The sequence below is a fragment of the Ceratotherium simum genome, chromosome 17, assembly GCF_057802395.1.
Source record: "Ceratotherium simum simum isolate JZ-2026a chromosome 17, ASM5780239v1, whole genome shotgun sequence".
In the NCBI taxonomy this organism is placed as follows: domain Eukaryota; kingdom Metazoa; phylum Chordata; class Mammalia; order Perissodactyla; family Rhinocerotidae; genus Ceratotherium; species Ceratotherium simum.
Genome location: NC_141916.1, coordinates 45,987,960 through 46,003,380, shown reverse-complemented (window position 1 = coordinate 46,003,380; position 15,421 = coordinate 45,987,960). Strand labels below are relative to the sequence as shown.

The following is a 15,421-nucleotide window of genomic DNA, read 5'->3' as shown; positions in this document are numbered from 1 at the left end:
TCTCTTGTAGACAGCATCTAGTTGGGTCTTTTTTTTTTTTTGTCCTTTAAGCCGCTCTATATCTTTTGATTGGGGAGTTTAATGCATTTACATTTAAAGTAATTCCTGATAAAGAAGGACTTCCTATTGCCATTTTGTTAATTGTTTGATGTCTTGTAACTCTCTTGTCCCTCTTTTCCTCTCTTGCTGTCCTCCTTTGAGTTTCATTGATTTTTTTTTTTTTAGTAACATGTTTTTCTTCCTTTCTCATTTTCTTTGGTGTGTTTTCTATAGGTATTTTCTTTCTGATTACCATGGGGCTTATATGAATCATCTTGTAGTTTTAACAATATATTTTAAGTTGATAACAACTTAACTTCAATGCATACAAAAACTCTATACTTTTACTTTTCCCTCCAATACATTATGTTATTCATGTCACATTTTACATCTTTTTTATCATGTATCCATTAATATATTTTTATAGTTATAACTTTTTTTATACTTCTGTATTTTAACTTCTACACTAGAATTAAAAGTGATTTACACACCACTGCTACAGTATTACAGTATTATGTATTTCTCTCTATATTTACTTTTACCAGCAAGTTCTACAGTTCATATACTTTTGTGTTGCTGTTATAATTCTCTTGTTTCAAGTTGAAGAACTCCCATTAGCATTTCTTGTAAGGCAGATCTAGTGGTGATGAACTCTCTCAGCTTTTGTTTGTCTGAGAAAGTCTTTATTCTCCTTCATTTTTGAAGGACAGTTTTGCCAGATACAGTACTCTTATTTGGCAGGGTTTTTTCCTTTCAGAATTTTGAATATATCATCTTGATATTGAATCTCTTAATCTCAAGTTCATGTGCCTGATGTGCAGTAAGCCAATCACTGAGACATTGGTGCTTGGAGATAGAGAAAGGTTTATTTGAATTGGCCAAAATGAGAAGGCAGGAGGATAGGTTCTCTCAAATCTGCCTTAACAAGAGAAGAAAGCAGGGTGTTTTATAGAGCTAAGGGGCTTGGCAGGAGGAGTTTCTGAGAAACAAAGGGGTAATTTGTGTTTTTTTCACTCCAGATAAGGCCTTGGGGAATCTGACTTATGAGGGTCAATTTCAGCTGGGGGCTGGTTATCTGGTGGTAATAACTTCCTTGAAGGCATTCCCTTTCTTCTGTAAAACAAGTTCATAAATCCTTGTGACCTTTGAGTCACCCCTCAGGTTAAAAAAGAAAACAGCAGGGCAGAAGTCAAGATGGCGGCGTAAGCAGACTCGGAACTCACCTCCTCCCGTGGACACAGCCAATCTACAACTACTCGTGGAAAAATTACCCCTGAGACAGAACTGAAAACTGGATAAGAGGAACTCCTGCAACAACGGACAATCCTAACTGAGGTAGAAGAGGCAGAGACTCCCTTCTGGAGAGGAAAAACGCCACCTTCACAAGCCGCCAGCTTCATGGCCGCCGGGAGCAGCTCACAGGTACGCAGCCTCCCTGGAGGCGCGGGGCCCTGAGCCGGGGAGTGCCCCCACTGTGGGCATTTTGTGGACCCAGCACAATCGATACCAGTGGCATAATATCTGACTTTGCCTGCTACTAAAACATTGGGGAGTACCCCCAGAAAACCCAGTTCACAAAGAAACTAAAACCGGCTCTTAAAGGGCCTGCACGCAAACTCACCCGTTTCAGAAAGCATCCTAAAATCACCAGAAAGAAAGGTGCACAGTGCTGTGGTGACAAGAGACTCACCTAATAGGCCCTGAGTGCATCTCGGTGAGGGGTGAGACCTCTCCAGGGACTGGGACATTGGCGGCGGCCATTGTTGTGGCCTGGTGTGGGTGTGCTGACACAGACGCCATTGGAGTTCTCCCTGAGGCCTGCTAGCCCAGGGTCTGCCCCACCCACTAGAGCACCGATTTAATCCAGCTCAGCCAGGGCAGGCAGCCCACCCTAGAGACTGGTCCCACCCAACAACAAGCCCTCAGGCAACTTGTGGGCCTGCATAGATTGGTGACTGGATTCTCTGCAGCCTGGCAACTGAGCCGACTTTAGTGGGGCAGGGTGTGCACAAGGAGTGGGTGGAGAGGGTGGGGCGGTGGTGGAATGTGTGGGGCTCCTGCCATGGAGAGACTGGGTCCGCTTGGGGAGGTCGGGGTGCGCTCACGGGGCAGGACTGTGTTGACTGTGTGTGTGGACCTGTGGGCGGCAGGGCTTGTCAGCTGCAGAAGACTTGTGCTTCTCAAAGACCCACATAGGAGGTTTGCCCCACCTTCCAAAGCCTGAAACAATTGGGTGCTCCTGTGCCTGAGGCCAGCCCCACCCAGCTGCAATCCTCAGAGAGATGACAAGAGACCTAATAGGCTAGAGGCTCACAGCAATTGTAACAACCTAACAACCTGCCATGCTGGGGGCCTACTCACTTAAAAGAAATACTGCAACACAAATGTGTTATTAGAACTTGCAGCCAACTGTGCTGGGGCTCCCCACACCTGATAAAGAGACTGAAGGGCCCACAACAACTACAAGCAGCTGAGCATTACAACAGCTGGCCAGGAGCATAACTCAGCCTCCCTGGGCACCTATAGGGAGAGCAAACAGGCCACAACAGAAGGACACACGTAGCCCACATAGGGGCCACCCCTGGAACATTGAGAACTGAGGGAAGCACACTGGAAGCCTCCTAAGGCATCACTTATATAAGGTCACCGATCCAAGAGCATGAGACGTAGCTGACCTACCTAATATGTAGACACAAGCACAGGGAAAGAGGCAAAATGAGGAGGCAAAAGAATACATTCCAAGTAAGGGAACAGGACAAAACCCCAGAAAAGGAACTAAGTGAAACAGAAATGAGCAACCTACCTGAGAGAGAGTTCAAACTAAGAGTGTTAAGGATGCTCACTGATCTGGGGAGAAGAATAGATGAACTCAGTGAGAATGTCAACAAAGAAATGAAAGATATAAAAAAGAACCAATCAGAACAGAAGAACAGATCTGTGAGCTGGATGAAAGACTAGAAGAAATTACCCAAGTTGAACAGGTAAAAGAGAAAAGAATTAAAAAGAGTGAGGACAGTCTAAGGGACCTCTGGGACAACATCAAGCGCACTAACATCCATGTTATAGGTGTCCCGGAAGGAGTAAAGCAAGACAAGGGGGCAGAGAATCTATTTCAAGAAATAATAGATGAAAACTTCCCTAACCTAAGGAAGGAAATAGACATCCAGGTACAGGAAGCACAGAGAACCCCAAACAAGATAAACCCAAAGAGGCCCACACCAAGACACATCATAATCAAAATGTCCAGAATTAAAGATAAAGAGAGAATCCTAAAAGCCGCAAGAGAATGTCAAGTTACATACAAAGGAAACCCCATAAAGCTATCAGCTGACTTCTCAGCAGAAACCTTACAGGCTAGAAGAGAATGGCACGATATATTTAAAGTGCTAAAAGAAAAAAACTTACAGCCAAGAATACTCTACCCAGCAAGGTTATCATTCAAAATGGAAGGAGAGATCAAAAATTTCCCAGTAAAGCAAAAATTAAAGGAGTTTGTCACCAAGAAACCAGTGCTACAAGAAATGTTAGAGGGACTGATTTAAGGGGAAAAGAGAAAACCACAAATAGGAAAAATTATCTATTTCCACGATAAGAACGTAATGGATACAAATGCACAAAAAAGAGGTTAGATATGATATCAAAAACATAAAAGGTGGGAGGAGGGGAGTTAAAGAGTACAGCTTTCAGACAGAGGTCAAACTAAAGTGACCATCAATTCTGTATAGAAGAAGAAAGGAACAGAGAAGGACTACTAAAACACTGAGAAAAAAAAAAAGTTAAAAAACGGCAGTAAGTACATACTTATCAATAGCTACTTTAAACGTCAATGGACTAAATGCTCCAATTAAAAGGCATAGGGTGGCGGACTGGATAAAAGAACAAGACCCATATATATGCTGCCTACAAGAGACACACTTCAGACCTAAAGACACACACACTGAAAGTGAAGGGATGGAAAAAGATACTCCACGCAAATGGTAATGAAAAGAAAGCTAGGATAGCAGTACTCATAACAGACAAAATAGACTTTAAAACAAAAACTGTAAAAAGAGACAAAGAAGGGCATTACATAATGATCAAGGGAACAATCCAACAAGAGGATATAACACTTGTAAATATCTGCACACCCAATGTAGGTGCACCTAAATATATAAAGCAATTATTAACAGACATAAAAACATAAATAGACAGTAACACAATAATAGTAGGGGACTTTAACACTACACTTACACCAACGGATAGATCATCCAAACAGAAGATCATTAAGGAAACATTGGCCTTAAACGACACACTAGAACAGATGGACCTAGTAGATATATACAGAGCATTCCATCCAAAAACCGAACAATACATGTTCTTTTCAAATGCACATGGAACATTCTCCAGGATTGATCACATATTAGGCCACAAAACAAGTCTCCATAAATTTAAGAAGATTGAAATAATACCAAGCATCTTTTCTGACCATAATGCTATGAAACTAGAAATCAACTATAGGAAGAAAATCAGAAAAACCACAAATACGTAGAGATTAAACAAAATGCTACTGAACAATGACTGGGTTAATGAAGAAATCAAAGAAGAAATCAAAAAATACCTGGAGACAAATGAAAATGAAAATATGACATGCCAGAATTTATGGGATACAGCAAAAGCGGTTCTAAGAGGGAAGTTTATAGCGATACAGGCCTATCTCAACAAACAAGAAAAATCTCAAATAAACAATCTAACAATGCACCTAAAGGAAATGGAAAAAGAAGAACAAACAAAGCCCAAAATCAGTAGAAGAAGGGGAATAATAAAAATCAGAGCAGAAATAAATGAAATAGAGACTAAAAAAAATAGAAAAAATTAATAAAACCAAGAGCTGGTTCTTTGAAAAGATAAACAAAATTGACAAACCTTTAGCTAGACTCACCAAGAAAAAAAGAGAGAAGGCACAAATAAGTAAAATCAGAAACGAAAGAGGGGAGGTTACAACAGACACCTCAGAAATACAAAAGATTATAAGAGAATACTATGAAAAGCTATATGTCAACCAATTCGACAATCTGGAAGAAATGGATAAATTCTTAGAATCATACAACCTTCCAAAACTGAATCAAGAAGAAGTAGAGAATTTGAATAGACCAATCACCAGTAAGGAGATCGAAACAGTAATCAAAAACCTCCCCAAAAATAAAAGTCCAGGACCAGACGGCTTCCCTGGTGAATTCTACCAAACACTCAAAGAAGACTTAATACCTATCCTTCTCAAACTCTTCCAAAAAATTGAGGAGGGAGGGAAGCTCCCAAACTCATTCTATGAAGCTGACATTACCCTGATACCAAAACCAGACAAGGACAACACAAAAAATAAAATTACAGGCCAATATCACTGATGAACATTGATGCAAAAATCCTCAACAAAATACTAGCAAATCGCATACAACAATACGTTAAAAAGATTATACACCACGATCAAGTGGGATTTATTCCAGGGATGCAGGGATGGTTTAACATTCGCAAATCAATCAACGTAATACACCACATTAATAAAATGAAGAATAAAAATCACATAATCATCTCAATAGATGCAGAGAAAGCATTTGACAAGATACAGCATCCATTTATGATAAAAACTCTGAATAAAATGGGTATAGAAGGAAAGTACCTCAAGATAATAAAGACCATATATGACAAACCCACAGCCAATATCATCTTCAATGGTGAAAAACTGAAAGCTATCCCTCTAAGAACAGGAACCAGACAAGGATGCCCACTGTCACCACTCCTATTTAACATAGTACTGGAAGTCCTAGCCAGAGCAATCAGGCAAGAGAAAGAAATAAAAGGGATCCAAATTGGAAAGGAAGAAGTGAAACTGTCACTATTTGCAGATGACATGATTTTATATATAGAACACCCTAAAGAATCCACCAGAAAACTTTTAGAAGTAATAAACGAATATGGTAAAGTTGCAGGATACAAAATCAACATACAAAAATCAGTTGCTTTTCTGTACACTAACAACGAAGTAGCAGAAAGAGAAATTAAGAATACCATCCCATTTACAATTGCAACAAAAAGAATAAAATACCTAGGAATAAACTTAACCAAAGAGATGAAAGATCTGTACACTGAAGACTATAACACATTTCTGAAAGAAATTGAAGAAGACACAAAGAAATGGAAAGATATTCCGTGCTCTTGGATTGGAAGAATTAACATAGTTAAGATGTCCATACTTCCTAAAGCCATCTATAGATTCAATGCAATCTCTATCAAAGTTCCAACAACATTTTTCACAGAAATAGAACAAAGAATCCTAAAATTTATATGGAACAACAAAAGACCCCGAATAGCTAAAGGAATCCTGAGAAAAAAGAACAAAGCTGGAGGTATCACACTCCCTGATTTCAAAATATACTACAAAGCTATAGTAACCAAAGCAGCATGGTACTGGCACAAAAACAGACACACAGATCAATGGAATAGAATTGAAAGCCAGAAATAAACCCACACATCTATGGACAGCTAATCTTTGACAAAGGAGCCAAGAACATACAATGGGGAAAAGAAAGTCTCTTCAACAAATGGTGTTGGGAAAACTGGATAGCCACATGGAAAAAATTGAAAGTAGACCTTTACCTTACACCATACACAGAAATTAACTCCAAATGGATTAAAGACTTGAATGTAAGACCTGAAACTGTGAAACTTCTAGAAGAAAACATAGGCAGTACGCTCTTCGACATTGGTCTTAGCAACATCTTTTCAAACACCATGTCTGACCGGGCAAGAGAAACAATAGAAAAAATAAACAAATGGGACTACATCAAACTAAAAAGCTTCTGCACAGCAAAGGAAACCATCAGCAAAACGAAAAGACAACCTAACAATTGGGAGAAGATATTTGCAAACCATACATCTGATAAGGGCTTAATCTCCAAAATATATAAAGAACTGATGCATCTCAACAACAAGAAAACTACCAACCCAATTAAAAAATGGGCAAAAGACCTGAACAGACATTTCTCCAAAGAAGATATACAGATGGCCAACAGACACATGAAAAGATGTTCAAAATCACTAACTATCAGGGAAATGCAAATCAAAACTACAATGAGATATCACCTCACGCCCGTCAGAATGGCTATAATTAACAAGACAGGAAACAACATGTGTTGGAGAGGATGTGGAGAGAAGGGAACTCTCATACACTGCTGGTGGGAGTGCAAACTGGTGCAGCCACTATGGAAAACAGTATGGAGATTCCTCAAAAAATCAAGGATAGAACTACCATATGATCCAGCTATTCCACTGCTGGGTATTTATCCAAAGAACTTGAAAACACCAATTTGTAAAGGCACATGCACCCCTGTGTTCATTGCAGCGTTATTCACAATAGCCAAGACTTGGAAGCAACCTAAGTGCCCTTCAAGGGATGAATGGATAAAGAAGATGTGGTATATATACCCAATGGAATACTACTCAGCCATAAGAAACGACGAAATCCAGCCATTTGTGACAACATGGATGGACATTGAGGGTATAATGCAAAGTGAAATAAGTCAGAGGGAGAAGGTCAAATACCGTATGATTTCCTTCATTAAGTAGTAGATAATAACAACAATAAACAAACACATAGGGACAGATATTGGATTGGTGGTTACCAGAGAAGAAGGGGGGAGGGAGGAGGGTGAAAGGGATAATTCGGCAGATGTGTGTGGTGATGTGTTGTAACTAGTATTTGGGTGGTGAACATGATGTAATCTATGCAGAAATAGAAGTATAATGATGTACACCTGAAATTTTTACAATGTTATAAACCAATGTTACTGCAATAAACAAAAACTTAAAAAAAAAAAGAAAACAGCAAATTGACATGATTAACTTCTTTTCATCTATGTCTGTGTCGAGAACAAGGTCAAAAGGTCTTATTGAATATTTACAGTAACCCTCAAGTACACAACTTCAATCCCAGTCCCTACTGGCCTGCAAAGTTTTGCTGGGAAATCCACTGATAATTTTATGGGGGTTCCCTTGTACATAACATGTCACTTTTCTCTTGCTGCTTTAAAAATTCTCTCTTTGACATTAGCTTTTGACAATTTGATTATAATGTGTGTCAGTGTGGACTTCTTTAGATTCATCTTTTTTGGAGACTCTTGGGCTTCTTGGCTCTGGATATCCATTTCTTTCCCTATATTTGAAAGTTTTTGATCATTATTTCTTTAAATGGCATTCTGCTCCTCTCTCTCTCTTCATTTGGTAGTATACTGTAAGTCCCTTAAGCTTTTCATTCTTTTTTATTCTTTCTTCTTTTTGCTCCTCTGACTGGATAATTTCAAATGGCCTGTCTTAGAATTCACTCATTCTTTCCTCTGCTTGCTCAAGTCTGTGGTTGAATCTCTCTAGTCAATATTTCAGTTCAGTTATTGTATTCTTCAGCTCCAAGTTTTCTGCTTGGTTCTTTTCTATATTTTATACCTCTTTGTTGAAATTTTCATTTTGTTCATGCATTGTTATCCTGAGCTTGTTGAGCATTTTTATGACTGTTATTTTGAATTCTCTGTGAGGTAATTCATATACTTCTGTTTCATTAGGGTCAGTTTCTGGAGCAGCTTGTTCGTTTTTTGGCGTCATGTTTCTTTGTTTTCCTTGACGCGTTATATTGGTATCTGTGCATTAGAAAAAACTCCCACCTCTTCCAATCTTCTTGGACTGGCTTCATACAGGAGGAGATGTTCACCAGCTCTCTGGGTCTTGCCAGAGAAACTGGGGGGGCCTCTCAATGCTTGTTTGTCTATATGTCTTCTCTGGTCTTGTATGTGTAAATTTCCAAACAGAGGGATTTACTGGTGTCTTATTTCAGGACTTCATATTCTCTTGCACTATTCAGTGTCTGTCTGCTGTACCATAGATCTTCTGGACCAGCAGCATGCTCCATGATCCTTTTTTTGTTCTCAGTGGTACCCAGATATCTAGGGTATGCCAGGTCCCATCTGCAGTCTGATACAGACAAGAGTGAAACCAGCCCTCCAGCACCTACCTAAAAAGTCTGAATATTGTACATATGTTTCAGTCTTCTCTTTCCCTCCTCAGGGATAAGCCAGGAGCTGGGAGTCTTCCTGATTGGGCTGTGCTGAGCCAGGGGGAGGGGCTCTGGTAGGTGAGTTCGTGCTAGTCCAAATCTTTGCCTTTATTCTCAGCAGCTTTCAGGCATCTAGAGTATGCTGGGTCTCCTCAGCACTCTAAGACAGGCAACACAGAAGCCAACCCCTTGGGCAGCCCCTGAAAAGTTGGAGTATTAGATGCATGGTCTACCTCTTTCCATCCCTAGGCAAAACTTGGATATGAAGTTTCCACTCGCTCATTCTACACTGAACCAGGAGGAGGGTCTGTGGCAAATGTGTGCATACTAGCTGCCCTTGTTCTCAGTGACTCCCAATCTGAGACTGTCTGCTCTCAGTTCTCAGGTTCACATAAGACAGAAACCAGCCCCTTGGGCAGTCTCCAGAAAAGTCAGAATGTTGGATGTGTCATCTAGTCCTTTCTTTCTCTCCCCAGGGAGAAGCTGGAGGCTGAGGCTTTCCACCCAATTGGATGGTGCTGTGCCAGAGAGGAGAGACTCTGGTGAGAGAGTGCCTTGAGTTTTCCTACTGGCTTTGATGTGGCTGGTTTTGTACTCCTTCATGGTGCAGGAGCCTCTCAACTGGTTTCTAGATTTCTCACAAAGGAAATTTGTCTGTGTATTACTGTTGAATTGGTGTGTCTATGGGAGGAAGGAGAGTCCAGAGCTTTCTGTTCTGCTGTCTTGCTGATGTCACTCAGGTATTGATTCTTCTTGAGTTTTGAGGGTTCTTTATGTATTGTAGATATAAGACTTTCACTAGATATATGACCTGCAAATATTATCTTGCAGTCTATGGTTTGTCTTTTCACTCTTTTAATAGTGCCTGTGAAAGAGCAGAAGGTCTTCCTTTTGATGAAGTCCAATGTTTTCATCTAGAAGTTTTATACATTTAGGTTTTACATTTTAGGTCTATGATTCATTTTGAATTAATTTTTGTACATTATGCAAGATATTGGTGAACAGTGTTCCTTTCTTCCTCCCCGTCTCCTTTTCTATCTCCCTCTTCCCTGTCCCCCTCTCTTGTTTGTTCATTTTTTTCTTTCCCAACCCCTTCAGTGTGGTTATGCCATTTATTTGTAATACATTTAAGTTCATTTGTTAGTGGCGTTACTCCAGTTTTAGTTTGTCTTCCTTCCCCAGTCCTGGTTGATTTAAATTATACATATTTTCAGAGTAGATAAAACATTAACATGGTTCTAAAATTTAGAATACAGAAAGCTATACTCAGAGAAGTGTCACACCTCCCCTCCCATTCATTCTACCTTGCTCCAATTCCCACATTCTTTACACCCCATTCCCCGCTACCCCCCATAGGTAACCAATCTTGTTAGGTTTTGGTTTATCCTTCCTGTTTCTTTTTCACGAATAAGCTGATATATGGATATTTTATTTTTCCTTGTTTTTTCCTGAAAGGTATCATACTAAATACTCTTTTACACTTTGCTTTTTTCACTTAAAAATACATCCACAGCAGTTCATAGAGACCATTATTTCTTACAGATTTTTTGGATTACCACAGTTTATTGAACAGTTTCCAATGTATGGATGTTCAGATTGTCTCCAATATTTTGCAATTACAAACATAGCTGCAATGTGCATAGGTATTTCACATTGTTGGAAGTGTATCTTCAGAGTAAATTCCTAGAAGTGAGAATCGTGGGTCAAAATATGTAGTTTTGTTATACTAACTTGTTTGCCAAATTCTCCTCCAAAAGGATGTACCATTTTGTATTTCCACCACTGAATAAGAGAGTGCTTGCTTCCACAAAGCCTGCCAACAGAATATGTGCCAATCTGATAGGTGAAAATTGGTATCTCACTATTGCTTTAATACACATATCTCTATGAATGAGTTTGAATATGCTTTTACTTATTTAAGAGCCTTTATCTTTTTTTCTAATTATCTGTTCCTGTCTTTTTCTCATTTTTCTATCAGGATTTTGGTGATTTGTTCCTCAAATTTTGAGAGTTCTTTGTATATTAAGGATATTAAATCTTTATCTGTGACATATGTTATAAATATTCTTTGCCAGTTTGTAGCTGTTTTTTGGCTTTATTTATGATGATTTTTTCGCCATGCAAAATTTTGTATTTTTGCATGGTCACATCTATAAATCTTTAATTTTGTTGCCCCTGGATTTTGATAATTTAATAATTTTGATAATTTCAAAGCTTTTTCCTATACTAATGTTAGAGAAGAGTTTACTCATATTTTATTCTAATACTTGTGTGGTTTCCTTTTTTACTTTTATTTTCTTGATTCATTTGAAGTTTACTCTGACGTATAGCATTAGTTATGGATATAATTTTATTTTTTTCCAAATGGCCAAGCAGTTATCTCAGCATCATTTATTACAAAAGTCCATCTTTGTCCCAAGTGATTTGAGATGCCATCTTTATCATATACTAATTTTCATATGTAGTTGGGTTTATTCTATTCCATTGGTCTATCTATTTATGTTCCAATTACCACACTGTTTTGTTTATAGAGGCTTTATAATATATTTTAATATTTAATTGAGCTAGCCTCCTTTGTTTTTTTTTCTTTTCATGTTTTCTTATCTATTCTTACACGTCTAGTTTTTCATATGAACTTTAGTAAAAACTTATTGACTCCATAAAACTTTTGTTGGTATTTTATTGAGATGGTGTTAATTTTATAAGTCAGTTTAGGGAGACTAATATCCTTATGATGTTGAGTCATCTTATCCGAGACCACAGTTTTCACAAATACGTTTACTATCTCAATAGCAAGTCATATTGTAACATTCTTTCGCTAAACACATTGTGCATTTAACATGTGTCAGGTACTGTGCTAGGCACTGGAGATATGGTGGTGAGTAAGATAGTTTTAGATTTTACATAACATAGATAAATGAAAGCAGATATCTGTCTCCATTATAGTTAGAATATACATGCCAAAGTAGCTAAGTCTTTAGATCTGTGATATTTAATCTGGTGAGGGTTTGCTATGGTTCTATTTTATGTTCATTCTTTTCTAAACTAAGCTCTTTGCAATGTAATGGTTTGCTTTGAAAAGGACTGAACTGGTATCATTGAACTGCTGAAGTTTCAACAGGACCAGCTTGTATCACAGTGGACCTACTGAGGCCATTTTTAAATGACATCACAATTACCAGTTTAATCCAGTTGACAAATACCTAGATGAATCCAGCTATCTGTTTTGTCTGTGCCTCCATTCCACTCTCCCAGGTCTGATGGAGAAAACCAACCAGCAGAAAAGTTTTGTATCATTAAGCATGCATAAATCTCAACCTCAAATGGACCCTCAACTCTCCCGAGCCATGCTATTTTGTTTCTTTGGTCAATTTGCTTTCTCCCTTCCACAAAGGCTACCTCAAACTCTCTTCAGTCTATCAAATTTCCCTTATCATTTCCCTTGTTCTGAGCAGATTACCCCACCTCCTACTACAGAGAGAAAGTAGAAGTCATAATGTGGGAACTCCCTCATCTTCCCTCTAGCAACCTTACATAAATACCTCGATTTCCACCCATCTCTTTGTTCTAGCCTGTTACAATAAAGAAGGAATTCTTCCTCTCATCATCTAAGATTAATCTCTCCACCATGTCTGGTCCTCCTATCTTCTTTCCCCTTGTTACTCCAAATTCAACCTAATACTATCAAGTGTTTATTCTTTTTTCTCTATCTTTGGCTCTCTCTTTACTCTTTCTTTTTGCAAAACATGCAAACCTGCTGAAACTGATTATTAAAAATAAACAAAATCCTTCATCTTGTTTTCCCTTCTAGCAATGGCCATATTTCTCTTCTTTCCTTCATAGCCTAATTTCTTAAGTCATAGGATTTTGTGAGGCTAAATAGAGACAACTCTCACAGACACAGAAATGTACAGTCACTGAGAAGAGGAAAAGCTTAAAGAAAATATGAGGACAGCTGCAAACCACCACTGGATACCTGGGCTTTGGGGCTAGGTTTAATCCAAGGGGCTGGGTGCCATAGGTACACGTAAAATATGCTTGCCTGTGGTGAACTAGGCAATATAAACAATATGGCATAAGTGTGGGTCTTGAATCAGTTTCTTTATTTGAAAATTTGAAATAACAACAGTTACCTTGCAGCATTGTTTTGAGGATTAAATAAGATAATGGATATAAAGCTACTTATCATGGTACTTACCCAATAAATATTGCCTATTATTATTTTTGTAGTTGTAATTATGTTGTCAGATAAGCCGGTTTGTGCAACCAAATATGAAAGCATACATATTCATTATGGAAATAAATATAAAGTAATACAGCTGTCTTTGACTTAAAAGTTAGAGTAGTGCTTTAGACATTCATTCATTCATTCATTCACTCATAAAGAAACATATGTATCAGGAACTTTGCTAGGCATTAGGGCTTACAAAGAAGAAAATAAGACAAAATCTCTGCTCTCAATGATCTCACAGTCTTAGGGCAGTCAAGACTTAAGCATGTAATTATAATACAATGTGGTAAGTGCAGTAATTGATAAACACAGGGTATTTGGAGAGTTCAAAGAAGGAAGCATACAGCTTGGGCAAGGTGCATCAGAGAAATCTTTCTGGTTGAGGTAAAACTGGAGCTAATTCTTAAAGTGAGTAGATGTTATTAGAAGAAAGAAAGAAGGCAGGCAGGGGAAGTGTTTTAAAGTTCCTCTGTCCACACAGTTCAACTCAAAGGCACTGGAATACCATGCTTATTTAATTTAAAAAATTGTACTACTAAAAATTATTTGAAACTCATTGACCTATTTGAATGATAAGTAAGGAACAACATATTACATGATAATACAAGGACGAGGCAAAACTTTTATTTCATTGGGAGTGGAATATAGCAGGAATTGCTGTAGGCAAAGTGACGTAATGTATTTTAAAGAACTGGTGGCTGGGAGCCCAGATAGGCTACTACCAATGGTGAAATTGCCTAGGTGATGGTGCAGAAAGCTGATTGTCAGCTAATAAGAGGTGACCAATCTCTTGAAGACCGGTTCCATTTAAAAATAGGAGGTGAAGATGTAAGCTACCATGCATTCGCTTATAATAAGAAATATGAAATTCGTGCAAACTGAAATGCATGTGTTGTCACGATTGGTACATTTGCTCCATATGGGCATGCCAAATAGTTGTCTTGAGGTTCTGAAATCAGAACAAAAGGTGTTAGCTAGAGTGGGCAGCTGTCTGGTTCAGACAAGTGTCCGAGCAACAATGGGCTTAATTTCCTGTCCTGATTCTTCAAAACCTTAATCTATGTGAGTTCATAGATTTAAAAATTCTCATTGTTGTGGTTATTTGAAAGATGAGATGTGGAAACAGGGGCAGGTCTTAGGCTTATAAGCATCTGGTGAGAATGTGCTTTGGAATAGGCACAAGTAGCACATGCTGGGGCAGCATCATGAGCTGAGGTCACGTTAAGACATCAGGGGAAGGAAATTAGCCTGGGAACATATACCTGCCAAATAATTAGTGCACTACTGGCTGTGAAAGTGGGATTGTCTCTGAACCTCTGAGAGCTAGATAAATTATATTAACATAAATTCAGAGTATTATGCATATTATCCATTATGTAAAATAGTTATATGTATATGCATAGAAAAAGGTATAGAAGCATATATAAAATATTCTGAGTGTTTTTCCAATATAAAGAAACATATGTGGAAACATGAGTGTTCTTTATTTTCTTTTTGCTCTGTGATTTCAAAATCTTCTATAATAAAGATGTGCTACTTATGCAATAAAGAAATATAAAGTTAGAAAAAATTAGCATAAGAGAAAAAAGACTGACTGTCTCCCACATCCGCTGGAACAACTATTAATAACATAGCTGGATGATATTAGACACGAACAAGGTAAGAGCATAGGAAATACTATGGAGGATACGGGAAAGGGGGGCTCTTTAAAGGAGTCTAGGAAGGGTGAGGTGCTGCACAAAAAGGAATTTCTTTTCAGTTTGGACTAAAAACAGGAAAGGACTATTTTTAGTAGAGGAGTTTTAAATGCCCCTCCCATTGGCACCGCCAGCACCAAAAATATTTATCTTGCATAAAGAATGTACACATTATTTTTCAAGTACACTAGAATCATTTATGAAAATCAAGTGTGTTTAACTTACAGAGTAATAGTATACAGATCACGATGAGATTAAATCAGAATCAATAACAAAAAGATAACGAAAACCACTCCCAAACATTTTAAAATTTAAAAAATACACGTTTAAATAATTCATGAATGACAGAAGAAATCATCAGTGAACTTTGAGAAGATT

The 15,421-nt window shown here is 38.1% G+C and overlaps 1 long non-coding RNA gene across 1 annotated transcript in view; it reads left to right on the top strand.

The window, feature by feature from the left end:
* Positions 1–1,123: 1,123 nt before the first annotated feature.
* Positions 1,124–15,421, top strand: part of LOC147914791 (uncharacterized) — a 34,877-nt gene continuing 20,579 nt past the window's right edge. Inside the window, exons 1-2 of the long non-coding RNA XR_015554990.1 lie at positions 1,124–1,461; positions 9,592–9,657. This is a non-coding gene — a long non-coding RNA (uncharacterized LOC147914791). The remainder of the gene's footprint in view (positions 1,462–9,591; positions 9,658–15,421) is intronic.